General features: G+C 38.4%; 1 protein-coding gene across 7 annotated transcripts in view; it reads right to left on the bottom strand.

Annotated features, from left to right (window-relative positions):
* The window catches only part of PDE1C (phosphodiesterase 1C), a 286493-nt gene that overhangs the window by 109180 nt on the left and 151238 nt on the right, over positions 1-26075 (bottom strand). The window contains exon 1 of one of the 7 annotated variants that reach the window (XM_081800311.1): positions 8415-8741. The exons of the other annotated variants lie outside the window; for them this stretch is intronic. The gene's annotated coding sequence lies outside the window, so the exon portion shown is untranslated. Of the gene's footprint in view, positions 1-8414; positions 8742-26075 lie in introns of those variants that run through there. 7 annotated transcript variants of the gene reach the window in all.

Raw genomic sequence — 26075 nt, 5'->3', positions numbered from 1 at the left:
TAGGCTCCACACCCGGCGTGGAGCCCAGCGCCGGGCTTGATTTCACAATCCTGAGACATTGACCTGAGCTGAGATCAAGAGCCGGACGCTTAACCAGACTGAGACACCAGGGTGCCCCAGGAAATAACTTTTTGACTCAACTTCATAATCCAGAAAACTGCCCTACAATGGATGAAGCATTATTCCCCACCCAAGTGAGATCCCGAAAACCCTACAATACTATGCCTTGAAAGCATACACGTGCATTGAGCTTTAGACACAACTACAATGAAATCATCAGAAAAGCCTACCGAACAAAAATAAACTGGACTAAAAAGCCAGGAAACATGTTGTCATTTATCTGTCCTTTCTGCCCAAGGCCATTCCCTCTGAGAACGGTTAGTAGCTCCTAAAACACCAGGGTGGCCAATGTTGGTTGTTATCTCAGACAGGCTTTGTTTAGCTTGAAAGAACGGATCTTTTAAAACACTTCCTGTACATGTCCCAGTGAATCATGAGTCCTACAAACTCTTTTGAATAAAAATCTCAATGTTTCAGTTCATCACATCCGTGTATTTGTAAGGCAAAGGCGTCTCTGTGTGCTTTTCACACACCTGTTTCCTCCATGTCACTCCCATCCCCTGCCACTTACCTAAATGCCATAAAAAGTAAATTAAAACAATTCCTCCAAATGGGATACACTAAGTGACCTTCAGGCTTATGCTTTAGTGCCCTCTGAGTGTTTTTCTGGCGATTTGTTTGTTTTTATAATTAATTAAGATGGCTGCGCTTGAAACACTCATTCACAATTTGCTGGGTGCTTTCTGAGTGCGGGCACTGTGACAGGCTCTATCAAGAGAGAGAAAATGCAGTGCTTTCCCTTAATTAGGGAAGATGAAGGCTAATCTGCAGCCACTGCAAGGCACAGCAAGCATGACGGTCGAGGTGACAAGGGTGCTAAGAAAGCACAGAGGAGAGGAATGTACAAAACACAAGGCCCTCCCTCGAGGAGGTGACATCAGAGCCACCGGAGGCCACATAGGTATCAGCCAGGCAAGCAAGATTGGATTAAAAAAAATGGCAAACTCTGGACCGAGGGAGCAGCCAGAAGACTGTGATCCATTCAGGGAATTCCATGGGTAGCTGGAGCTTATAGGTATATGAAGAGATAAAACTTTAGGAGAAGGCAGAAAGGAACCAGACCCTGGTGGGCTTATGCCAAGCTGAAGAAATTTAATTTTTTCCTGGAGATAAAGGGGATCCCCTGGAGAATTTTTAAATCGGGTGGGGGAATGGTATGATAAGATCTGCATTTTATTTATTTATTTTTAAAGATTTTATTTACTTATTTGACATAGAGAGACACAGAGAGAGAGGGAACACAAGCAGGAGGAGTGGGAGAGGGAGAAGCAGGCTTCCCGCAGAGCAGGGAGCCCGATGTGGGGCTCGATCCCAGGACCCTGGGACCATGACCTGAGCCGAAGGCAGACGCTTAACGACTGAGCCACCCAGGCGCCCCAAGATCTGCATTTTAAAAGATCAATCTAGCTGCAGAGTAGAGGAGTGCAGGTACTTAATAAGTGGGAAAATTCTATACATTTTTGTTATAATGAGGCTTGTTTTGTAGCCTGAACAGTGCAGTATGAATATAATCTCTCATGTGACAGCACCGTGGTAGGGTGTTGCATGAGTCTGGTGGTAGTATGGATTATTGCTTTTAATAATTTCTGAAAAAGGACTTGTTTTAGGCATGTGGTTTCCTGATTTAGTGACCTCCAAACCCAAAGCAAGAATTCCATCAAAATGATGGCTGGCAAGAATAGTCTAGTTTGGTAACTTTTACCTTTTGCTAATCTCCTAAACAAAAGACAATTTTGTTTTTATGGTTCCCAGTTACACTTGCTTAGGCTTTCAAATAGATTTAAATAGATTATTGAGCTCTAATTACCCTTTCACTTAAGAAAAAAAGCCAGGTGCCTAAGTGCATATCTATATTTTTACATACCTTTCTATATAAGTTATTAACTAGTAAAAAAAAAAATAAGGTTATAGAAGACTTTAAATAACATCATTAACAAAATTGACCTAATTGAACATGTACTGAATGATACACCCAGTTGCAGAGTACAATATTCTCTTCAAGTGCACATGTAACAGTTCTCAAAACTGACCGTACGCTGGATCATAGAGAAAATCTCAACAAACTTCAAATAACTGAAATCAGATAATGTTCTTTAACAACAGTGGAACTCAGGCTGAAATCAATAACAGAAAAGTGATCTAAAATATTCTAAATGTTTGGGGGCACCTGGGTGGCTCAGTCAGTTAAACATCTCAAGGTCCTGGGATTAAGCCCCATGTGTAGGGCTCCCTGCTCAGCAGGGAGTCTGCTTCTCCCTCTGCCCCTCTCTCTGCCCCGCCCCCACCCCACTCGTGCTCTCTCTCGAGTAAATAAGATCTTTAAAAAGAAAGAGAGAAAGAAAGAAAGAAAGAATTCTAAATGTTTGAAAATTTGGGAATACACTTCTAAATAACCATGGGTCAAAGATTAAATGAGAAAATAATTCTAAATGTTAATGAAAATATGATACATCAAAACTTGTGGCATACAGGTAAAGCAGTGCTAAGAGGGAAATATACAGACTTAACTAAATATATTAGAAAAGGAGAAAATCTGAAAATAAGTGATTTCATTATCCATCTCAAGAAATTAGGAAAATAATAAGTTAATCCATCTCAAGAAACAGAAAACAAGTTAATCCAAAAAAAGTAAATGATAGCAAAAAATAAACACAGTAAACAAAATTTCATTAAGTAGAAAACACACTTAGAAAACCAACAAAGCCAAAATAACAACAAGAAAACAACAACAAAAATTGGAGTGCCTGTGTGGCTCGGTCATTTAGGTGTCTGCCTTTGGCATATGTCATCTCATGGTCCTGGGATCCAGAGAGCCCTGAGCTCCCTGCTCAGAGGGAAGTCTGCTTCTCCTTCTCCTCTGCCCCTCCCCCCTTCTTGTGCGCTCTCTCCCTCTCTTAAATAAATAAATAAATAATTTTTTTTTTTAAGATTTTATTTATTTGACAGAGAGACACACAGTGAAAGAGGGAACACAGAGGGAGTGGGAGAGGGAGAAGCAGGCTTCCCGCCAAGCAGGGAGCCCGACGCGGGGCTCGATTCCAGGACGCTGGAATCATGACCCGAGCCAAAGGCAGACGCCTAACGACTGAGCCAAAATCTTCAAAAAAAAATCAACAAAGCCAAAAGCTAGGTAAATAGAGAAACCTTAATTGAATATTCAATAATCCAAATAATTGAGAAGCTTAATGAAATGGATAAATCAAACAAGACTTGATCAAGACAAAAAAAAAAGGCACAAATAACCAAATATCAAGAATAAAAGAGAGAATATTACTACAGATCCTATAGGCATTTTAAAAAGTACTAAAAAATATAAATACATTTGTGCAGATACATTTAAAAATTTAGATGAAACTTTAAAATCCATGAAAACTTATCAAAACAGACATAAGAAAAAAGATACAACATACAGACTTCTGTATCTAGTGAAGAAACTGAATGCACAGTTTAATATTTTACCACAAGGAAAACTCCAGTGCTAAATCACTTTATCAGTGAATTCATCTAAACCATTCAAAGAAGAACTAACACAATCTCCCAGAGAAAAGCAAAAGAGGAAACATTTTCCAACTCATACTCTTGCTTCCAAAACCAAACGAGAATGTTATAAGAAAAGAATTACAGACCAGTCTCTCATAAACACAGATGCAAAAATCCTAAACAAAATTTTAGCAAATTAAATCCAGAGATAAATAAAATGGAAAGCAAACACCAAGCACGCTTTGCAAGAATGCAAGGTTGCTTTAATATTTTAAATCAATGAATAAATATTATTCATTATTTTAACAGGAATGAAAGAAAAAATTATATGATACAATCTTCATAACAGATTTAGAAAAAGTGTTTGAGGAAACACCTATTCATGATAAATATCTTCCCAAAGAAGGAGCAAAAGTGAATGTCCTAAATCTGATACTAGGTCTTTAAAACAAAAATGTTACAGAAAACATCATCATACATAATACTGAAATACGGTAAGCTTTCCTGTTGAGCTAGCTCATATGTGGACATCTATTACCACTACTTCCCTTCAAGCCTGTACGGGAAGTTCTCACCAGCTCAAGAAGGAAAAGACAAGAAATAAAAGGTATACGGACTGGAAAGGAAAAAATAAAACTGTTACTATAGATAAAATCATACATAGACAAGATATCTAAAATAATTTGCAAAGAAAGTATTATAATTAAAAGGTGAATTTAGCAAGGTCCCTGGATAAACAGCAATAAACAATTAGAAAACAGTACTACTACAAAATCATCAAAATAAAAAGTATACAGAAATAAATCTTATAAAAGACAAAAAAGAACTCTATGGAGAAAAACTGTAAGATATTATTAAGTGGTATCTAAATGGCCTAAATAAATTAAAGAATAATCCATGTTCATAAATTTAAACCTCAGTATTTAAGAAATATGAATTCTGCCTAAATTCATCTATAGACTCAGTGCAATCCCAAACAAAATCTCCATAGGTCATTTGATGGAAACTGACAGGCTGATTCTAAAATTTATTTGGAAATGCAACCAAATACACCCAATACGGTTTTGAATAAAAAAGAACAAAGCTGGAGAACGTATACTCCCAAATACCAAGACTTATTACAAAGCTTTGAATTCCCAGCCTGTGTGCCTCTCCCACCTCACTATCCCAGCCTTCTCCTCTCAACATCCAGCTGGTATGTGTAAGGATGTGCACCTGTTCTTTTAATATTAATATAAGCACAACATAAGTAGGCAAGGGAATCTGCCACAAGAATAATTAAAGCAGCTAAATATAAACTGCTTTTGAATTATCCTCTTCTACATGTGATTGTTCTGGTCCATCAGCAGGGGCCCATTCTTTGGAGCCCACATTCTCTTGGTTGCTGTGGATGTTCTGATGAATATTTGCATTCCTTTTGTTTTCATGAAGCTACACCATGAAACATACCTGCATATTCAGTCTTCTCCTACTGTCTGTTCTACAAAGCAAATCTCCTTTCAGGATGCATGTTTGTGGGTGAGAGTGAGTGAGTGTGTGTGCACACACATGCCAGCTCACTGACAGTCAACACTAGACAAAAAGCGCTGTTCAGTTCAAGAGAAGCCTTCTATTTTGATGGTATTCCAGGATTCAAGTAACCCAGGGTTCAAGTTTCAATTCCTTTTGATTTTACAATATTGACCGTGTTCCTGCAGAGTTCTCGTAGTAATATAATGCAGTGATTTGGAAAGTGGTCCCCTCTAGTCTTTCTTGGTCTTCTACAGAAATATTTCTTCAAAACCAGTTTATCTCTCACTTGTTTTTACTGTCACTCAACTCGCACATTCTGTTAAAAGGAGATAGTGCAAAAAAAAAAAAAATGCAAGATGCACAATTATGCTAGGAAAATCTTTATTCCTGAAGGAAAACACTGCCTCTCTAAAGTATGACTCTAGGTGGGCAGAGCTTATGAGGAAAGGATGCTAATATAAGAACCCACTTTATTGGCTAGCTTTCTTCAGGAAAAAGAAATACAAAGAATGAAGAAGAAAACCCAGAGCATCATTCAGAATCCACCACAGGCCATGCTGGGGACTGTACAGGGGGAAGATGAAATCCTGCCAGGCTGCCAATAGGTAAGTTCTAGAAGCCATTTTTCATTTGCAGCTATTCATGTGCAAAGAATCACCATCACTTCTCTCTGCGGATAAACATGCCACTTAAAAACATCTGTTACGATAGACCAAAGAAATGAGAACTAAAAACGTCTTTGAATGGTGGTAATGAGAAAAGGAAAATGAGCAAACATAAGAGGAAAGTCTGCAGGAAGATTTAGGCAGGTTGAAACCATGCACAGACACGTTTCTCTACATCTCAAGAGTCAGCCCAGCCCCATGGCTCCCTCGTTTTCCTTCCTTGAAATCAGTTCCTTATTCAGTCTGAATTGGTAGGTGTTGGTAAGATTATCTAGAGAAGCTAAAGCTCACTCACCCAGCAAAATCACAGAAATTCTACCATACTAGAAACACAGTATATTTTAATAAGATAAATATTTAATAAGATAAATAAGATTAATAAGAAACATAGTATATTTTAATAAGATAAATAAGATTACCTTTTCCCCCCATTTTGGTTTTCTTTTCTTTTATAACAGAAATAAATAAATAAAATTAAGTCTACAAAGAATGGCTAACAAGATGCTGAGTTAGCCCAGCTCCTTTCCTTGAGATTAATTCCAGAAGAATTGTAGAAATAAAAAATAATAAAAAAAATAAAACATACACATACACACAAAAGAAATAAAAATAAAAATAAAAAAACCTCAAAGAAAACTGTGAGACACTCCCAAGGTGAGTCAAAGGTGCTTTGTGTGAGGACAGTGCAGTGCATGTCCTTGGGCTAGGACAGGAGGCAGCCCCACCAGGCCGGGGGAGGAAATGATAGTAAAGGAAGTGTTATAATCTCCAACTGTTCCCTCCCTTCCACTGTCTCTGAATCCACAGTGGCCACCCCCGTGCGTCTGGTGACTCAGAACTCTAAAGGTCAAGATATTCAGGAAAGTTTAATCAGGGTTGTTTGTCCCACCTCGTGGCTCCACCAAGTTGGACATAGGTTCCAAGATGGCCACAGAAGGAAAGAGAATGTGGAAGGACATATGTGGGAGGGTTTTATGAACCAGCCTCGAATTGGAACGCATCACCGCTGGTCACTCCCCATTGTTTAGAAATCAGTCTCATGGCCACACCTTTCCAAGAGAGAAGCTGGGGGATATAGTCTGACTGTGTGGGGGGTGAAGGAGCTGGTTTGCTGGAGAGCCAGCCAACCTTGGCCACAGCTAGAACATGGAATCCTGTCATCTATATTTGTTTTTCCTTTTAACTCTTTTCTTTCTACCTTGTCGAGAGGATCAAATGGGATACTGTATATTAAAGTGGCTTAATAACTTTATAATCCTACTAAACTGAGAAACATAATCACACTGATTATGAGATAACTTCCCAAACTTTCTGATAAAAGTGAGATCGTTCTCAAGGAAATTATCCTGAGTGAAAAAAGGCAATCCCAAAGGTTACATACTAGAGGATTCCATTTGTATCGTGTTTTTGAAATGACAGGATTGTGAAATGAAGGACAGGTTAGTGGTTGCCAGGAGTGGGAGGGGGAAGATGGGGTGACAAAGATGGGAACATAAAAGGGAGCTTGTGATGATAGCACTATCCTGGATCCTGACTGTGGTAAAGATACACAGACCTATACGTGTAATAAAGTTGCACAGAACTAAACAGATGTGCACACACAAGTACAATAAAAATGGGGGATCGAGGAAGATACACAGATGGTGCTCATGTCAATATCCTGGTTGTACCACAGTTTTACAAGATGTTTCCACAGGGGGAACTGGGTAAAAAGTATGTGGGAATCTCTCCATATTATTTCTCTTAATAATCTGAATCTATCTCAAAAGAAAAAGTTTAATTTAGAAAAAGGGATACAGCCCTCCAGCTCAATGGAATATTGGTGATAATAAGCTGGACTTATGTTGTCCTTACACCGGCTGGTTTTATAGGGGTCTCTCTGTTCATGTGGCCTGTTTAGTATCTACCTCCCAGATCCTTCTGCTTGGTTTCAGCAGAGGAAGGGAAAATGTTCACGGGTGAGCTATTAACAGTCTGATGACCTCGGACAGGATCCAACAAGGGCTTACAACCAGTGGTGTTCAGAGCATGGGAAGAACCAGGGAAAAGACTCAAAGCGATTTCATGCTGGAGATTCTCAGGATCAGCTGAAGAAATGGAGATGTTAGCAGAAGAAGAACCCCAGTGACTTTCCTAAAGGGTCCCATGTTCCGCATTTCCTGGCCAAGATTCCTGAGGAGCTCTGAGGTACGAGGCACCTTCCCTCCTTGCATTTCTGTTCTCCCTCTCCAGTTCATCCTCAGAAGTCTGTTCCATTTTGAGAGTGATTTCACTAAGGCAGGCTGATCAGGAAGAGTTTGTGAAGAAGGAAATTCAGAGCTAGGCATGGGGCTGATGGAGTGAGGGTAAGTACGCAGGGGTGTGAAAAGAACCTGTCACAGCGATTGTGTTGTACCGTCCTTTCCAATCAAACAGGAAACCAATTTGCATATTATTAACATTTGAAGTCTGTTTTCCACATAATTACCATTCAATTTCCTGCCAACCCTTAATCATTCTGTAATAGCTTTGGGGTGGGGTGCAGGTAGGGATCTGGACCTGTAGTGCATTATCATTGTCTGTCTGCTCTAGCACGTTCTAATAACTGAATGTGTCAAAAGCCACAAGATGCTCCATTCTTTTGTTATATATTAATACCAAAAAAAAGCGTTGAGGAGACTTTTTATTCAGGTGTTATCATCTCCCTCACCAGCATGACCTCCCTGGTTTTGGACTTGAGGGCTGAGATCTGTTCCACTTTCTCTTCTATTAGAATCGCGCCCCACCTTCTCTGTGGTTAGAAACACCAGCTTACTAGAGCGCAGGTAGCTAAACAAGGTAAATGTTAATATGGGGCCCAACTGCCATAACTATTTACGAACACAGCTCATCCTCTGTTAGCCATTTTCTGTCAGAATTTACAAGGAGAATTGATTTACAAAGGAATTAGCAGTAATCATAGAAAATACTGGTGGATCAATAGGGATAAAGCACTCTGCTTACCCCAAGTAAATTATTCCTCAGTGTTCATGGTGGTGATTTTTACAGTTTAAAAATACTGTCCAGTGCCTTGGATTTCTCCCCTCACAAGCAGTGTGAGCCTCCATGGCACCAGGACTTCCTCATGTCACATTTTGAAAACCTTCTAAAACTCAGTACATACTCTGTAAGATTTTTTTAATGACGCTTGAACTTCTGTGGTGTTGTAATATGTTTTATTATTGAATATGAAAGGAGGAACTTTATTCAGAAGAGCTTTGTTGAGCTTCAGACTCTGGCTTGGACTAGAAAGAGGAGGAAACAGTCCCGTTCGATGATTCTCTGTCAAAGGAAACAAAGACACCGAGGAATCACAAAACGTTCAATACTCCATCCTGACTTTGGAAGAGTAAGTGAGATCCGTCAAGTCTCAAGGAAGTGATGCAGTCACACCTACGCTATTGAGGGTTTCTGGAGAGGAGTCGTCTTTTCTTCCAAGGGACTGCAAACCCGCACAACTGGGGTTTGGGGATGTCCCTGACCTGGGAGAGCAGCCGAGGGGACACCTGCTCTGTCCATAGGACCGAAGGCCAGCCAGACCTGATGACAGGTCTCCCTGCAGAACCTGAGAAACAGCTGGGCTCGGTCCAGTGCTAGTGTGAACTAAGAACAACATGAGCATCTCTGCTACAGTAGGGGACTGCTCTTTAAAATTGAGAGTCACACATATGGCTCAGGGAACAGCCACTTCTGTGTGTGCTTTGGCTCTAGGCTATTTACCACCGCTTGCTGTGGACCAGGTGAGGATTCCTTCTTCCCCTTTTCTCCTAGCCCTTACATTCTCACGTTTCCCTCCACAAAGATGCCATCAGATCAGAACTGAAAAGCTAAAACCTGTGGCCTAAGTGACCTACTGCTTTAGACTTCCCTCCCCTAAAACCCTAGTTCCCCTTCACGCAGGGAATTCTACCACCTGAATTCACTGGTATATCACAAAAAAGACGGTGTTGTGTTTTCGTGTCCCCCCTCCCCAACCCCACCAACTGCTGCCAACAGCCATTCCCACCATGACAAGTCCCCAGGAAGTGGTGGAAAGAAGAGCCTAGGACATGGGTCGTGTGCTTGGCCAAAATCTTGAGGTGGAAGGCTGTTGGACGACAGATCAGGGGGACACTGAGAGCTGAGTAATTTAGCCTTTTGTGGACTCAGCCAGGGAATGACCCCTGTGGTGACTCCCAGGCCATTCTCACACCATCCCAGCACAGTGACGTCACATTACAAGCAGCTACTGGATGATAGTTATAGTTAGAGAGCGAGCCCTCAGTTCAGATCACTCAAGTCTCCCTTGGCTCCTGGCGGGAAGGAGGGAGGTGAGAGGGGTCCCCTGTGCCCTGCAGAAGGACACAGACAGCTGACAGAGCTGACTGGTGGGACTACCAGGAGTGCTGCCATGGGTGAGGGCCACAGGACCCAAGTGGGAGTTACAGCCAGGCCTCAACAGATGACAGCGCCACAGGAGTGGAGCAGGGCTGAAAGGGTGGGGAGAAATAGAGGCCTTAGCTAGAGGTGCCACCAAGACTTGCAGTGACCAAGTAGACAAGAGAGATAAGGGGTGCCAGAGAAACAAGGCAAGAACATAAGGCCCCATGCTGTCCTGGGGAGCAATAGGGAGAAAGAGAAATATGGAAATCTGAAAGCCTAAGTATTTAAATATTTTTAAACATGAGTTACCTAAAAGGACCATCTAAATTATTAGATTGCGTGGAGTTTCATAAAGTGTATTATAGGTTCTCTCTTTCCACCTTCACCAAACTCTCTCTCTCTCTCTCTCACACACACACACACACACACACCCATTCCAGACCCAGACCCAGCAGAGTAGAAAGCTTATGCAGCAGATCAGATCATACATAGGAAGTAAAGAAGCCACACTTTTTTTGCACACCTGGAGTATGCAGTGAGTAAATGATGGCCCTTCTACCCTCACTGTGCTGAGTAACTCCAATGCAAAACCACCACAATCTTCTTTGGCAAATCCTGTGCCAGAGATATAACCAAATATTGTTGGAGCACAAAGAAGAGGGAAATTTCTCCTGGTAGAGGTGGGACAAGGCTCCCACAAGGTGTAGACATGCAAGCCAGATTCAACAGCTCAATGTCACAAGTTTTCCGTGTGTCCTGATACATACCTGCAACTGTGCTGGACCCATGCTGGACCCAGGCATCTCGAGGGTACAGTCGGGAAGGGGAGGCAGGCACGAAGAGATAAATTCTATAAAATACATTAAGTCCTAAAACAGACTGCTTTGGGCATTATGGAAAAATTATAAGGTTTGAACTTGTCAACTTCAATTTCTAAAGAACACCAAGAAACCCAAAGTCGAAAGCAATCAGTGGCAAAGTTCACTGGACTCTCCAGCTCCTGCTTAGGAGAAAAGAGCACTTTAAAATAGGTATTCCGAGAAGAGGTCAGGGGAAGAGAAGGGGGAGGGGAGGAATATGAGATAATTTCCAAGTGATTTCCTGAATTTCTTCCCTTCAGATTTTGGAATATAATAACTTTGGTCCCACTTGAAAAGGCAGTAACCATGAGTCCAGTATACTATTTACGTCTCCCCCAGCCATAAACAGTTCATCTGCCAGCCAGCAGCCCTGCTCCCCTTCCAGAGAAGGCAGAAGAACAATAAACATAAACAAGAGGAAGGAAGGAGACAGGCAAGTAGTGCCCACTTAAGATGACGCCCTACGGGCAGCAGTGGACACTGTCTCGAACAGATGAAGGCACAGGCAAGAAAACGTTAGGAAGACTTTTTTGACACTTTCTTCTGCTCCAAAAGGTGGTCTGTAAGAGGAGAAGGGATCCCAAAAGGACAGAACACGAGTTAAATAGGACAATTCTTGTTATTTTCATTTCTCTCCCCTACCTGAATCTCACGAGTAGAGGGCAGATGTGGGACAAGACCACCCCCGTACTTTGGAAAGTGACTCTCTGGTGGCCGTTTCAAAACAGGTTACGAATCTATGTATCCCTGGGGCAAAGCTATGGGGTCATTTCATAGGGATGAATGCAAAGGCAGAAAGATGTTAAATATCTATTAGGGATTCCCTCCAAAAGGCTGCCTGGGTGCCCAAGACGAGCCAAGATGTCCAGATGCTAGATGAGCAGGGATCTGGGCACCACTGCTGAGGCTTCTGCAGAGGGGTGGGAGATATCTGCTCCTACACCACGGGGGGTGGGCGGGGAGGGAAGAATAGGACCTGCACAGAGAATGGACAAAAGTGGGGAAGGCCAGAGAAGATGGATCACTCAACTACTTGATTTTATTACCACAAAGTTTCCTTATTCTTAGAGACTTCTTACTGGCTCTTGTGATCCACTTGGTAAGGATTTGTTCCTACTGTTGTCCAAGAATGAGAGCAGCTAACTGGACCTTGTTAAACATACGGTCCAGAATGCTTTCCTTCACATTTTTGTGATATATTTGCCTCCATGGCAGCGAGTCAACAGGCAGTGATAATGAGATAAGCAGGGAAGAAAGCATTTTGAAGAAGTAATAGCAATAGTACTATTACAGGAATAGTAAGATTGGTCATTGTATTGGTATTATTCTAAATTGATTCTAGTGCAATGATTCCCAAAGCCAACACTGAATTCTAATTTCCTGGGAGCTTTTAAAAATATAGAAACCCAGGCCAGATTTTAGACCAAAGTATGAAATGACAAAATCATACTGATAATTCTGACCTTGCAGCGTGGTGGTCACACTTTCAGACAAATAGTCTGAATAATTAAATGGCCTTGTGCGGTTTGAATCATCTTGACCGGTGCTTTCTAAACTGTATTCCGTAGAACACTTGGCCCACAGGATGTTAACAGGCATTGCTCACAAAAAGCCTTCTGGACGGAAATGCTGTGAAAATCCAGGTTAAACAAAGTTAAGCAAATTTTGTTTGGTGTTTGTCTTCTCAGATCTTTTTCCGTGGATGCAACACTCACTCAGACTCCCTGAGGTAAGGCTATTGTATAAGGTATTTCCCCCCCTAGATTTGACAAAAAAGATTTGTGTTTTTCTTTTAAACCCCTCAGGGCTCAAAGGTTCTATTGTATAAGATTTGGGGAGCACTGCTCTGTGGCCACCCTGCTCTGCCAAGGGATCCAGAAAACTTGGGATGAAATAAAAATTATACAACAAGACAGTTTCCCTCCTCTTTACGCACTTAAAATTTTCTATCATATAGCAAGAGAAAAAGATGAGGAGCAAAAAACATGCAAGATCATGCATTCATGGAAATAAAGCGGTAAACCACAACATGCGACTGTCCCTGGAACCAGTTTTCTATTTTAAGAACATTTCATCCACCCCTTTCTAGTATTATGACATTATCACCTGATTTAACCAAAGATTTCATAAGTTAAATAAGAGGTGGTCTCAGATATTTTGATGTAGTTCATTTTTACCTCTGCATGATGGAAGAATAATTTAAAAAATTCTTTCCCTTTGGTCTCTTACGACTTTTCTCTAGTATTTTTTCTTTTTCTCTCTGGACACTCCCGGACGACCAGCTGACATAATTTACAAGGACAAATGGGCATATCGTTATGACCGCCAGTTCTCAGTGGCATGTACTATTCCACATTTGGAATTTTGCCCCTGAATTAAACACAGAACCACCACAACCTATTTGTTCTCCCTCATTGACACGCTTTTGGTTAGAAGAATTTCTGGTCAAAACTACGAATAACCAATAATAAGTTGTTTACCCACCCACCCCCAGAACATTTTTGACACAAACTGAGTAATTTTTCTTGGGTTTTATTTAAATTTTTCTTAACATTCTTCTAAGCAACTCAGGGTTGGTTTTGTTTTATTTTGTGTTTACTATAACACATGTACAAATGTGAGATAAAAATAAAGTGTTCCCTAGTTTATGTTCTTTAAAAAATATCGGAGAAGATTTCAAATGAAGTAAGTATTTCACAAATGATAAACACACTTGTCATTGACCTTCCCTGTATAGTACCCCACTAGACTGTCTTAAATTTTACAAACTTTGTTCTATTTCAGAAAGAATACCTGGTCTTTGCAGAAAATTTATAAAATACCTATTAGAAAATAAGAGAAAATAAAAGTCACATCAAATTGTTCTACCTAGAGATAATAATTATTAATATTTTATCATATATCCACAGATAGATTTTTTTTTTTTAAAGATTTGATTTATTTATTTGAGACAGAGAGAATGAGAGAGAGAGAGCACATGAGAGGGGGGAGGGTCAGAGGGAGAAGCAGACTCCCTGCCGAGCAGGGAGCCCGATGCGGGACTCGATCCCGGGACTCCAGGATCATGACCTGAGCCGAAGGCAGTCGCTTAACCAACTGAGCCACCCAGGCGCCCCACAGATAGATTTTTTTTAAGTGATGATTTTTTGGCCTTCTCTATACAAATTATTTGGTAGAATCCTTTTATACCTAATAGGCTATAAATCTCTTCCCATGTTACAAATGCTTTTCTCCAACATAATTTCAACAATAACATAGTTTGTCACTAAATATGTACCACAATTTATACAATCACTCTATTAATGGAGGACATTCAGGTTGTTTCTAGTTTTTGCTATTATAAAATACATTTAAATGAAATTTTTATGGCTGTATTTTTTATGCACTTTTTATTAGGATAAACTTTAGAAGTCCAATATCAGGATTAAAGGAAAAGAATATACCTAAACTTTTTAATGCTTATCACTAAACTCTCCACCACAAAATGTACAGCAATCTTCTCTTTTTCACCAGCAGAACATGAGCATGCCCACTTCTCCAGATCTTCACAAATACCTGGTAAGACTGTTTGAAAGGCAGTTGAAATACATTTGCATAGATGTATATTTTGTCTCATTTTTTTTATTCCTTGGATTTTCAATGGAAATTTTAGAAGGGGGGAAATAAAGGGCTTGATATAAGATTATTATCTTTAACTGGAATGGCTCCCCTCCATCCCAATTAGATTTTAACTGAAGGAAGTTATTTATGTTTCTAATATAAACAATAAAGAAGTCACGTTCGATCCTCCCTGCTTCTCTGCCTAGCAACTCAGAAGCTTTCCATCATTCATGCAGTCTAGCCTCTTGCCAGATTGCCCTTAGCATAGCATTGTTCATGGTTCCAGTCTTTACCAAGAGCACAGATGTCCCATTTATACCAATCAGTCCTGACTGTAGACAATAAAGCATCGAGAAGGCAACTGATATTGCAAGTCTCAGAAGATTCCTAAATGCCTAGTTATTAACAGAAGTATTAAAAAAAATTACAGATTTTATGTCTTGTGTGAGAAAGGTGTTGGGACCAAGAGAAGAAAAAGAGGCTGAAAGAAGAAAATGAGGAAAGAAAGGAAGGGGGCAAAGAAAGACAGATACGGGGGAGTAGGGAGTGACGAAAAAATGTGTAAACCCTTAGAAATGAGCATTCCTGTATTTCCCTCCACAAGTGACAGGAAGCAGGTTAATCTGTTACCTATTTCATTTTGCCCAAAGGCTTCCATTAGACCAAACTTGACTCTTAAAAGTGTACATCATTACTGTCTCATCCTCGGGCAGTGATTCTCAAGCAGGGGCGATTTTGTTGCCCACAGGAAAGTTAGCAATGTCTGGCGACATTCTGGTTATAACAAGAGTGTTCCTGGCCTCTAGTGTATTAGTGGCCAGGGGTGCGGCTAACCGCATGATGCACAGGACAGCCTGCCACAACAGAGGGTTATTTGACTTGAAATGTGTGTCATGCCAAGAAACTTTGCTCCAAAGAAAACAAAAGAGTAGTTATCTGCATTTAGAGAGCTTATTGGAGAAAAGCAATGCCACTGGCTGTCTGTCTCTTCATTTAAAAAAATGCAATATAAGGGCGCCTGGGTGGCTCAGTTGGTTAAGCGACTGCCTTCGGCTCAGGTCATGATCTTGGAGTCCCTGGATCGAGTCCCGCATCGGGCTCCCTGCTTGGCAGGGAGTCTGCTTCTCCCTCTGCCCCTCCCCCCTCTCATGTGCTCTCTCTCATTCTCTCTCTCTCAAATAAAAAAAAAAGAAAAGCATTGTCAAAAAAAAATGCAATATAAAATAAGCTAAAGAACAACAAAAAATCTCTAGCAGACCGTAGATACCTCTACTTAGTTGATTTTCTTGTTTATTTTATTTTTACAGCTTTATTGATGTATGACTGATTTACAAAGACCTACACATACTTAATGTGAATAATTTGATGAGTTTGGACAGATGCAAACAGCCGTGATACTATCACCACATCAAGGTAACAGACAGATCCAACACCTCGCAGAGTTTTCTTGTGTCCCTTTGCTTTGTTTCTTTTTGATTTGCTTTAAGTGGTAAGAGCATTTAACATGAGATCTACCCTCTTAACAGATTCTGAAGGGCGCAATACCAAATTAACTCTCGGCACTATATTGTACAGCAGATCTCTAAAATTTATTCATTTAGCATAGCTGAAACTTTCTACCCATCGAATAATTGTTTTAGGTAAAAGGTAATATTCATTAGCTTTCTCTTCCTGTTTTTTTTTCTTTTTACTATAATATACAATATTTTACTGGAAGCTGTGAAAGTACCGCCAAAAGTTTAAGTTATAGATAGTTCATCTTTTTTATTCACATTAAGCTAAAATTTACTTTGTACAGTCATGACAAATAAAAATTAATAAATACATAAATAAAACATCTGTCAGGAATGTACTATGTGTCTGTCCAACATTCTATGTAGTATTTATGAGAAAGACACAAAAGCACAGTAACATCATATATACATAAATATATGTATCTCTGTATATCATATATGTCATATATGCAGTCATATATTGCAGATACATCACAACAAAATAGGAGCATTCTCCATAGCACTCTATTGATATCCTGAGTGTTTTAAACCTTCCTATTTCAGAGTCTAATTGTAGCTTTAAAAATCTAAAAGTTAAACTCTTTCAGTGACTCCATTGTTTAATAAGTTCTTTTTTTAAAAGATTTTATTTATTTATTTAGAGAGAGCACGCTGTGAGCAGGGGAAGGGCAGAGGGAGAAAGAGAAGGAGAATCTCAAGCAGACTCTGCGCCGAGCATGGAGCCTGAATGGGGCTCCATCTCACAACCCCGAGATTATGACCTGAGCCAAAATTAAGAGTAGGATGCTTAATTGACTGAGCCATCCAGGTGCCCCTCCATTGTTTAATAAATTCTTAAAATTCACATTACCAAAGATGGTCCAATATTTTAAAACCTATTAATATAATTTATCAAATTAATAAGTCAGAAGGGAAAATCTATACAATCTTTTTGATAAATGCTAAAAAGAATTTCAACACAGCAACTAAAAATATGTCATCTCTAGAAATAAATACAAAAAGAATCAGGTGAAGAAAACTACAAAAATTCTACTGAGGAATATCAAATGAATATTAGATAAATGGAAATCTATATCATGTTTCTGGATGGGAACACTTACTATTTTAAAGATATAAATTTCTTCTCAAATTACATTATAAACTATTAATTTATTGTATAATTTAAGAGCTTATTCTACAATAATCTAGAGGGTTAAACTTTTTTTTTAAGATTTTATTCATTCATTTGAGACACAGAGATACAGAGAGAGAGAGAGAGAGAGCATGAGCAGGGGGAGAGGGAGAAGCAGGCTCCCCACTGAGTCAGGAGCCCGATGTGGGGCTCGATCCTAGCACCCTGGGACCATGATCTGAGCCAAAGGCAGACGCTTAACCATCTGAGCCACCTAGGTGCCCAGGGTTAAACTTTTTTAAGTAGCCAGAAATCTTCAAACAAAAAGGAAGTCAAAAGAAAAGCAATTTTATATTTTCCTACCAGATACCAAAATAGAAAGTTTGAAAATAAAAACACTATGGCACTCTTGTCAATGTAGAAAAAACAGTTGAGTTTTTAGCTTAGTTTAGAATAGAATTTCCAGGGAAAAAATAGGAAGTCCTATAATAACAATATATGATAAATTTATAACAGTAGAGGTTGGGATTATTGAACAAATAGTGTAACAAATTTGTTAAGCAACTGTAAAAATAATTAAGATAGATGCATATTTTGCACCTTATACCAAAATGTTTTCTAAATTGACTGAAGATTTAAATGCAGAAAATGAACCCATGCAAATACTCAAAATAAGTGTAAAATATATATTAGTATAATTTGGGAGTGGGAATAGGCTTTTCTAAGCATGACATCAAAGCTTACAAGCATAAAAATAACAGACCAATAGACAAAACAACAACAAATTTCAAGTTGTATTATGAAATGATAAAAATCTATTTACAACATATCACAAATAATTGTTTCTAAAAGATTTTCTGAAATCAATACAAATTACAAACATGCTTTTTTAGGGAGAATACACAAAGGAAATGAGCAAAAATAATTTACAAAAGATGAAATATAAATGGCCAATAAGCTTAGAAAAATTGGTGAGCCTCAGAAATGCAATTAAAATTTCACTGAAATGCCATTTATTTATTAAATTGGCCAGAATCATAAACAATAATAAAAGTGCAGAGAGGAACAGGGGGAAATGGTTGCTCTCATACGTCACTGATGGGTCTATAAATTTCATGATCTTCTCAGTTGGCAACTGGGCAATGTTTGTCAGAAATTTGAAAAATGTGAGCATCCTTTCATTTAACAATTTCTCTTCTATTTATTCATCCTAATAAAATAAATAAGGATATTCCGAAGTATTCATCTACAAGAATGTTCATCAGCGTGCTCCTTTATAACAGCAAAGAAATAATAGTTTCCACCCATAGGTGGTTGATTAACTATATTAATGTAATGCCATAAACTGGGAAATCTTCAATTTTTATCATTATGTGTTATAGCTATAAAACATAAAATTTTAAATATATAGTATAATTACTTATAATATTTATTAACGCTGAAGGATGTTCACCATATTTTAAGTGAAATGGGTAAGTATACATAATTACCAGATACCTTACAGAATCCACGTAGAGTTCTTTCTTAGCCTTCTCAAATGAAATGCTGAAAATACCAAAAAGTACGTCTTAATTTTATTTTATTTTATTTTATTTTATTTTATTTTATTTTATTTTTTTTAAAGATTTTATTTATTTGACAGACTCAGCGAGAGAGGGAACACAAGCAGAGGGAGTGGGAGAGGGAGAAGCAGGCTTCCCGCGGAGCAGGGAGCCCGATGTGGGGCTCGATCCCAGGACCCCGGGATCATGACCTGAGCCGAAGGCAGACGCTTAACGACTGAGCCACCCAGGCGCCCCAAGTACGTCTTAATTTTAAAATCAAAGTGTTACATTGTGTTTTCTGTTACATATTGGGATATTTCATATTTCATTTGAACAAATAAACTTTATGGACTAATTGTAATAAGGCCAAAGCTATACCACTAACCTTAAGGAAGAAACCATTAGCAAGGAATTAAGGCACTAATAAGGAACTGTGCTTTTTATGAAATAATTCCATATCTAATGGAAATATTTAAATTTTTGAAGAAAAAAGAACTTTTTGATAGGAAAATAAAGCTTCTGCAAATATTGGCATCTGGGATTCTACAAAGAAACTTTTAAAATACTAAAATAAATCTTTCCATAGAGCACAGAAAATATCTGAAGATATATGTGATGACTAAAACCTCTAATAAATTGTATTTTATTTTCTATAGGCACCGGAAGTATCCTATTTTTACAAATATGCCATAAAATACAAGGAAAAATTTTTTAATCTTAGGTACACCACTGATAAATTAATTCACTCAGTAAGGAATTCTAATGAACAAACGTTTCATATATCAGTACTCCAGTGAATTGTAAATGGCACTCAAATACCACAAGGTCAGATTCTTAGATCAATTCCTGCATTTATATTCATTGTAAAACCTGTCAATCTTTGAGTCCTAGATGCTCTAGTCTATACATTATGTAATAATAGTAAGAATTTAAATATCAAGATAGTCCATTCTTTTGCCAAAGCTTTCAAAATGAGAGCATGTAATGGGAAGACCATTTCCTTAGGGGAGGTTTCTCCAAAAATAGCAGCCCGAGTCAAACGGGAAAACAATTGGTCAAACTCACTTATTATTACAATCTAATCACGTTTTACAGCTGCCCATGGGACATTTAGGAAATTACATTTACAACTTTAATCAAAGGGCCAGCATTTATGCTTATGTAATAATCAGTTCTTCTTTGGTTATCTCTATAATTTAGAAAAATAAGATTAAGACAGGAGTGGTCATTTCCCCCTTAAACTTATTCTGACCCTCAATCTTGGTTTCCCTGTTTATCCTTAAACACGTAAGTAGAGCCATGAACTTAACACTCAAAAGAAAATTTAGACAGTGAGAATGTTCTGAATTTCATGGCCACCTTCTCAGCACACAGGAACATAGAGGGCTCTATGTGTAGTCTTTTGGGGAATGCTTGTCGTTCTAGCCCTACATCAAACCAGGACAAAAGCAGAATTCAGCCTCTCGTGATGCAGGACTAGGCAACAGTAAATAAACCATCTCATTTCTTGGTTTGATAAGCACCAATGAGAAGCGCAGAATGAAATGAAAAAGCAAAGAGAAACATCTTTAAACTTTAATGAACTAATAATTCTAAGGAAACCTTTAGCATTTCTCATTAGGGGTAACAATGAATTGGATTTGGAGACAACATGAAATTTGTAAGCAAAATCACTGAAAGTGAAAAAAATCTGTATATAATTAAAGAAATTTCTCTTACATGTAAAGGTCTTAAATTTAGGGTCTTATGACAATTGTTAATTTTTCAGATTCTTCAGATTCTCCTAAATGAAGATATCACATCTCCACTCACTTTTTAAAAATATCTAAGCAGATTCTATGTATAATTTTTCTCCTACTGGTTACTGCTAAGTACTGCTTCAACTCACTATAGAAATGGATAAGAAAAATAATTTTTTCCAACATTCACTGAATGTCCACCATTCTTTTGAGAAAGAACCAACTCGACAAAAACCTGCCATCTCAATCGAAGTGAGTAAAATTAATACTTTAACAGTAAATTATGCATCCCAACTTCTATGGTTCATGACTATAATTAACACACTTTAAAGGACTTATGGAAATGGTTTGGAAGCTTTGTCAACTGACCATATTTGTTGATGAGATGCTTTTTTTATCATCACAAACTAGGAGCATTTTAACCAGCAGTCAAATGTGTTACCTTAATTATTATTCGGTTGAAAAACTTGGTAAAATCTATGCTAAGACTTCTTTTATTTTGTTCTTTTATATACTGGATGAACATACTTACTCTAGGCTAGATACTCTGTTAGATAGACACTCGTGGAGAACAACAGAGGAATCCGTGACACGGACCTTGGTCCCATATTGCTCACAGTCTAACAGCGCAAATTAGCTACAAGATATCAAATGATTGCCTGCACTTAATTTAATAAACATTTGAAGATTGCCAATGTGCTATACATTATTCTAGACCCAAGGAAACAAAAGCAAATAGGTCACAAATTGACAGTATTCTAATTGGTTTCAGACATACAAATAAGAACGAACATCTCTATTCTTACAGATTAGCTAAGTGTTATCACTATATTATATAATCAAATAGCAGTAGACCTGGACTTTGCTATCTTGACTTCCTGAAAAAAATATCAAATTAAGATGAAATGTTATGCTACCTACTTTTAGAAAATTTTTAGAGATGAAAATGTCTATTTGAAAAAAAGTATGTCTTTCACTGCAAAATTATCTATGAAATAAGTTCCTTCTACATTTTTTTTATTTTGTTTGTTAAGCCCAATGGAGGGCTTGAACTCACAACCATGAGATCAAGACCTGAATTCAAGAGACAGATGCTTAACCGACTGAGCCACCCAGGCATCCCAATTCCTTCTACATTTTAGAACCAGGAAATAATTTGTCACTTCAAATGGACAGTGGGAACTATATAACTTAATTTGTGCAAATTTTTGTTTCTTTTAAAGCCCTTATGGTTGAAATTTCCTTTGTAGTGCTAGGATCATAGTGGACACTAAGTAAATATGTTGGACGAATAATAAATGGTAAGCCAAACATTTTACTTTAAGTACATATTCTCTTATGTGTAAACTGATTGATCACTATTATGTTTCTCCCAAAATCTTCATATGCTTGAAGTCATTATCTAACCATAACTTCTCTTTATGTTAAGTATTCCCACATCATTTCCTCACAAACACCACATGTAACACCTTCAGTCATCTCATTCTTACACAACTCTTTCAGTTTTTTCAGGTTCTTTTAACAGTGTTAGTATCATGAGATTCTAATTAGTTATTATCTCCCAAATGTCAACTTCTCTTAATTCCCAAGAGTGTGTTAACTTTGTATATTGCAGTATAAGCTAAGGATGATGGGTCATTCTGTGAATCCATCTTTGCCTTTGCTTTAAATAAATTAGCTGTACAGTGAAATACACTTTCCTTGGTTTGGGCTTGATGTTGGAAGAGGTGTAGATCCAAAATCCCCATGCCCTTGGCCAAGCGTATTGTTGAGGCAACAGCATTTGTTATTGCCAAGTCCATGGCAGGTGCTGTACAGGCTACTGAGAGAAAAGGTGCAAGAAGCTTCCAGTTCAGTGAGGGGCACAGGCATTCGGTCATGCAACAGTAAGTGAACAAGACAAGGGATTTCCCAGCAGTCTACCAGGTGGCCGATGGAGTATAAAGCCTTCTGTTCCAAAGCCTAGCTTTTTTGTTTACTAGTTTTATGACTTCGTACTCCCAGTATTTCCATTTCTTCTTTGATAAGATAGGGATGATAGGAGTATTTACTTCACAGGTTTGGTGATAATTATATAAAATAATGCATGTAGAGAGATTAGCGGGTGCTTTTAAACCCTCAGCAGCTGCTACATGTATGCACGCACATATGTGTGTACTTTGTGCCAGGTACTCTGCTAGGTATATAAATAACTATGATGCAAGACAATATTTTAAAAAGAGTTCAACTGATCAGCAAGAATAGGTTTTGAGAGGGCGCCTGGGTGGCTCAGTCGGTTGAGCGACTGCCTTCGGCTCAGGTCATGATCCCAGGGTCCTGGGATCAAGTCCCACATCGGGCTCCCTGCTCTGCGGGAAGCCTGCTTCTCCCTCTCCCACTCCCCCTGCTTGTGTTCCCTCTCTCACTGTGTCTCTCTCTGTCAAATAAATAAATAAAATCTTTAAAAAAAAAAAAAGAATAGGTTTTGAGAATGAGCCAACAACCTCCTAATAACGTCGTGAGTGTGTGTGTGTGTGTGTGTGTGTGTGTGTGTGTGTGTGTAGAGTCAGAGGGTGGGAAGTTCTGAGCTTTCAGGTAGAAGCAAGATAAATATCCTTGTCCAAGGAAGCACAGAACAAGAAAAATGGCATCCAAGTCATATTATACAGCAATCCAGCCTCATCTGCATTCCTGGGCACCATTCCTTCCTTCCCAAAACTTATAGGCCTCCATAGATAAGGTCGACTGTGACTCATAACTCATTCTATATGGAGAATAACACCAAGAAAAATCAGCAAGCATAAAAGGTATTTAATAAATTAAAACCTGTAAAACTTTATGGGAAGCAGGTGTTTGAGTCCCATTTTATGGAACACGAGCCTAACAAAAGGATTATATGAAGTATTGTGAGGTGGTTCTGCCTGTGAACAATGATGGGAAATGTAATCACATGCCCCACAAACTAGACTATGATAAGTCTCCTGTTGTTAGGATAATGCCATTTATACACCTATTTATAATTTTATATTCCTCCCTTTCATTTCATTCTTCATTGAAAGTTAATGTATTGCAACTCATTGGCAGGCAATTTATTTTAGGGTGAAAAGTAATCTAATAAAAAACAATAAAATCTGTGAATATGAAAAAATATCCCAAAGATATAAGCAGATTTATTATACAAAGATAGAAAATATATCTCTTATATGAAGGCATTCATAAAGTGAGTTAAGTTCTCTGTGCAGAAGTTCTTTGGAAATACACTTGATAGAGTCATTTACTTTCAATGTCAGCAATCACCTGGGAACAGGTAAAAATTACTCCTACATGTCAGGAAGTATTTATATGCAGCCAAATAACTAGAGCAAAATAAAACCTTATGGGAGAAATAGATGAGTGTACAGAAAAAAAGGAGGGTGGGTAAGAGGGGAAGATGTAAAATTTAATTTACATCTAATATAAAGACAAAGTTAAAATGGGCCCACTAACCACACAATGATTTAATTATAGGATACTGATAATCTTGATTTCATGCGACAACTCTCAGCAGGTAAATCTCTAAAAAGCTAATATTCAATCATTTAGTAATATTGCTCTGTAACCTAGAAATTTCTTTAGGATCTTTAAATTTACTTATTGAGGTCACAGACCTGACTTCCCATGAAAAGTTCCAATATCATTTTCTTTCTTTAATTTCTGCTTCTTGATGAAACAGTTCCTCTATTATCATGTCATTAATCTCGATGCCAAGTTTTTTTTTTTTAAAGATTTTATTTATTTGACAGAGAGAGACAGCGAGAGAGGGAACACAAGCAGGGGGAGTGGGAGAAGGAGAAGCAGGCTTCCCAATGAGCAAAGAGTCTGATGCCAGGCTCGATCCCAGGACCCTGGGATCATGACCTGAGCCGAAGGCAGACACTTAATGACTGAGCCACCCGGGCGTCCCTCGATTCCAAATTTTGATGGTGGTGCTAAGGTTCAGTATGTGAGGAGTAGATGGCCGAAACACCTCACCACAGTGAGAAGATGCAGGTATTCTCACTCCAAGGGGCTTCCGCCATGCTCAGGACATCTACCATTAACAGGCACATCACGGTGTGTTGTAATGGTCAGTTCGTATGCTTCTGTCAGTCAGTCCTGTGCTATGCCAACATGTACAGAGACTGAAAATCAGGTCCATGACTTCAAGAAGGAAACATTCTGACTTTGCAGGATAACCTCATTTAGTCCTCCAAACAAATCTATGAAGTAGTTAATATTATTATTCCTATTTCACAATGAAAAAATGGCTCAGTGTACATAACTTTTCCAGGGTGGCACACCTAGAAAGTGACGGCATTTGACTCCAGAGCCTGTGTTTTTAACTATTACGTAATTCAATAAGTAACACAGATTGGATGATTTATCAAATGACCAAACAGATGAATAAGATATACTAAAACGAATCAAACACTGTGACCATGTTCCTATTCAACCTCTCAACTTCCTTAGAGATAGAATACTTTTAAATTTTGAGTTGTATGTTTCCCACGTTAAAATTAGATCCCAAGACCATGCCCAGTACTATGTATACTGGCATCCAATGAATGAGCTAAATGATGAAAAAAATTTTAGTAGCCAGAGACTGTCCTCAAAATGCTAACACAACCAATGACACATTTTACATCCTAGTTTATAAAATGACCAAATTGATGCAAAAATGCCTATTTTTTTTCTTTCATTGATTTTATCAACTAATTGTGATGTTTTATAAATACAGCCCAAATAATGTAACAATGTTAAAGTACTACTAGAAAATTAATAGTGGATTGAGATAATCTGGCCATTACTTATCCATTAAAATATACAGTTTAATACATATTTCTTTCTAACATTCCTGTGATGGTCTTTTAGATGTGTCAACTTGGCTGGGCTGGTTCCCAGTCATTCTACCAAACACTGATCTAAGTGTTGCTGTGAAGGTAGGTGTGATTCAAGTCCATAATCAGCAGACTTTAAATAAAGGATATTATACTAGACAACTTCAGTGGATCAGTTGAAAGCCCTTAGGAGCAGAACTGAGTCTTCCCAGGAGAACTTTTGCCTCTGGATAGCAGCTTCAACCATGCTGAAGAGTTCCAGGCTGCCCTGCCTGATGGCCATCCCTGCAGATCTGGGTCTTACCTGGCAGCCCCTCGTATTGAGTAAGACTGTCATTAGCAATTACAATCTAATATATATCTCCTATGGGGTCCACTTTTCCAGTTGAACCCTGACTGACAGAATTACTCTTGCATTCTTACATGGCAAGGAGTTGTAGTGATTCTAGTCAGTTTATCAGTCTCAAGAAACACACAGCTGTTCCTAAGGGGTTTAGCAACATTATATTGGAAACAATATAAAACTTAGCAACAGCTAGGGATTCCTACCACCATTTTAATGAAAAATAAATTTTAAAGAAGGACAAAACACAGGTATGTGAATTTTTAATAAACACCCTGAACTCTTACTCATCCCTGTAACTCCAGTGACTATTACATAGTAGGTGTACAACAAATGTCTTATAAGTAAATGAGTGAGTGAATGAATGAGTTG

This window comes from Leptonychotes weddellii, chromosome 12 (genome assembly GCF_054177405.1).
Source record: "Leptonychotes weddellii isolate Sample4059 chromosome 12, ASM5417740v2, whole genome shotgun sequence".
NCBI classification, from domain to species: Eukaryota; Metazoa; Chordata; class Mammalia; order Carnivora; family Phocidae; genus Leptonychotes; species Leptonychotes weddellii.
This window is presented reverse-complemented; position numbering and strand designations above follow the sequence as displayed.